This window comes from Vigna unguiculata, chromosome 7 (assembly GCF_004118075.2).
Source record: "Vigna unguiculata cultivar IT97K-499-35 chromosome 7, ASM411807v1, whole genome shotgun sequence".
Lineage (NCBI taxonomy): Eukaryota > Viridiplantae > Streptophyta > Magnoliopsida > Fabales > Fabaceae > Vigna > Vigna unguiculata.
In genome coordinates, this window is record NC_040285.1 from 4,770,313 (window position 1) to 4,773,906 (window position 3,594).

Sequence of the window (3,594 nt, forward strand, 5' to 3'; positions counted from 1 at the left end):
AGTATTCTACCAGTACTGTGGAACCATTTTATTGCTTGACACACATCGTTCTTCAAGGTAGTCCAATTTTGTTTTATGAAACAAAAATTAAATCCATCCGGACCAGGGCTTTTGTTACTCCCACACTGATTTATTGCCTCCACTATCTCGTGTTCCTCTATTTCCATTATCAAAGACCTATTATCATCTTCAGAAATGGTTGGGAACTCAATATGGTGAAGGCTTAGGTGTATGCTGTTAGGAGCTGTGAAACGAATTTCAAAGGCCGACCTTACCTCCTCTCGAATTTTGTTTGGATCCTCACACCACATGCCATTCACATCCACCCCTTTGAGTTCATTCTTAATTCTCCTCCATCTAATTTTAGAGTGGAAATACTTTGAATTTATGTCCCCTTGTTGCATCCATTTAATTCTTGCATTTTGATTCATCAGTGAGCTTTCCTTTTGTAATAGCATTTTTAGTTTGCACAACAAGTTCATTCTTCTGAGCTTTTCCACATCCTCTAAGCTACTTTCATCGTCCTTCTTGTCAAGGTCCCTTATTTCCATTATAAGGTTTTGTTTCTTAGTGCCAATTAGCCCAAAAACCTCCTTGTTCCAGGACTTTAAGTCGTACTTGAGCTTTTTAAGCTTCTCTTTTATAGTTGTCAATGGGTTCCCTTTCCCAATATACGACTCCCATGACCGCTTGACCACCAGTTTGAACGACAGATCAAAATTCCACATGTTTAGCGTTTTGAAAGGCTTAGGTCCCCAGTCAATTGATATTGGTTTTAAAAGTATAGTGCAGTGATCAGATACTTGTCTGCCTAGAATGTATTGTTTACTATCTGGCCAATAGTTGAGCCACTCTATTGAGATCATTATTCTGTCGATTCTGCTTTTAGCTGTTCCGTTGTCCCTATACCATGTATACTTTCCCCTTATTAGGGGTACATCGATCAGTTTTGAGGTATCTATAAAATTATTGAACCCTTCCACTTCTCTTTTCGTTGTATAGCCTCTTGGGTTTAAACCTTTTCTTTCACTGCTTTTTCTCACTGCATTAAAGTCACCCAGTATACACCATGACTTACACACGTTCGCTGCTTTTATTAAGGTTAGATCCTTCCACAATTCTTCTTTCTCAGTAATGACACTAGAAGAATACACGTTGAACACAACCACAGGGATTGGGTTTTCTTTAGTGTTTCTAAAAAAAATCACCAAACACTCCTACATACAAATTTCCAATGACTTGTCTTGTACATTTGAACCTTTCTTTATGCCAAATTGTTAGAATTCCTCCTGAATTACCCTCCGCTTGTTTATGCAACCAGTCTATATTATTATCACCCCACAAGTTATAGCAACTAACCTCTTGCAAGTCTTGTAACTTAGTCTCTTGGATGCATAACATATCAATTGCGTTGCTATCTATAAGTCCTTTTAGATATTTCCATTTGTGCCCCCTCCTAATCCTCTAATGTTTAAGCTAATAATTTTCATAGTTAACTAAATTTCCCCCTACTTTCCCTTTCGCCTGATTCTTATCTCTAGATTCCATATTCTCTAATTCCTTAATAATTTGTTCTTCCTCTCCTGAAAATGTTGCGCCTAATTCCTTTGCTAATTCCCACAACTTTACAGACTCCGAACCGCTCGAAGCTTGTTGGTTAGACCAAAACAATTTATTGCAGTTTTGTATATTTTCATCAGAGAGTGAATTACATATAGATTGAACCACTGACCTGATTAATTTTTGCTTGCAAGCCTGCCTACCCTCCTTCGTTAAGCTGCTCGATTTTTGTTGTGCTTTTCCACTTGATTCTCCTATCCAGAACTGCCTTCTGACAGAGAATTCCAAAGGATCCAATTTCTCCTTATTAATGAGAATCATATGGTTGGTTGAAGATGTATTATAACGGTCCAGGACACACGCTTGGTGAGAGGTGTCAACTGCTGTGCTCGTGTTTGATAGAATGTGGTGTTCACCTTTTGTAGGTTCCGCAATTGCCAAGCTTCCTGAGGCCAATAAAAATTCTCCTGTTGTATCATCTGCTACCTCATTGGACCGATAACGGAGTGCACATTCTTCATTTGAGTTGCTGCTATTTACGATTGAAAGTGGGTTTGTTACGTTAGTTTGGCCCATTACGTCTGTTTGAGCTTCATTTTCGCGGTCTGGTTTTGTTGGAGTTAGTACTAGGTCAACGTGTGGGCCACCACTAGATAACTTTTCCAAGTTGCCATAATGCCCACCATGCAAAAGTGTAGCAGTGTTGTCATCAAAATGGAAGTCTTCATTTGGTACAGATGGAGATGCTTCTGGCATTGATGCATAGTTTCCGTTTTTGGTTAAAATAGCACAACGGTCATAAACGATCACATTACCGTTACCACTTTGCATCGCCGACTGCTTTTGGGGTCTCCCGTTGCCGCCGGTTGTCGGAGAAAGAACTGTACACTCATCCAGCTCCGCGCATCGCATATTATTCAACTGGGAGTCATTATCGCTCCACTCTGTATCTGAGCTATGTTTCCCTTCTCCCGCATTGAAGAAGTTGCTCACAGAGGAAGAGTCAGTGTCTTTTGCACAGCAGCATAGTGGGTGTGTGTTTCCATTAAATTCCTCCTCCAATGCTACGTTGTATTCTTGGCCATTGATGCTCATGTTAACTACCATCCACGCTCTGCACCCGATGGGGACCTTTATCCTCAATCTAGCAAACTCTATGCATTCCGAAGCTTGTGTGCTTTCATCAATGGATACCAGAGATCCTATTAGTGTTACGATCTTTTTAAAACATTCCTCAGACCATAGATTAAGGGGTAAACCCCTACATCTTACCCAAACCAACTTGTTATGCATGACTTGTGTCAAATTCCAAGGTGTGATTAAGTCAAAGTTCGTTTCCCACCATTCCTTGTTCTCCTCTATAAGCTTCCCAACCTCCTCTCCAGAACTACCTTGCAGCAACAATGCGTTATCCCCAAGGTATTTTGCTCTTAATCGGCCTTGACTGCTTGATTCCACTTCCTCACTAATTAGATCAACTCTCACACAGTTGCTGACTCTGCCAACATAACTACCCTCCAGCCATTTAACATCCACCTCCTTAGCCTCAAAGCTTATTCCTTTCGCTTGTTTATTCTTCTGTGTAACTTCGTTTCCAGAACCTTTTGTAGCTTGAGCGTATGTTAAGTGTTTTTTAACCTCCCTCCATTCTGATCTAATTTTCACTACCTTATTAGCCACTGAAGGTTTGGTTTGCTGTAGCCGAAGATTCACATCTTTCCTAGCATATCTTGGTATATTTACATGCAGTTTGGTAGAGCCAATGTAGATGGAGTCAAGGTCGTGTTGCAATTTTTGAGTTTCCTTAACATCATAGAAGCGAACGAACCCGTACCTGTGCCCCCACTTATCAAGCCTTCTCGGTATAAAAACTTCTGATACCCTTCCCCACCTCTGAAATACCCTCCACATATCATTCTTACCGTAATTGATTAGAAAATGTGAGAAGAAGTAAGTAGTTATCCTTCCACCAAGATTTCCCTGCGCTCTGAAGCTCATCTTGGTTTTTTTGCGAATGAAGGAGTAAACTTGCGG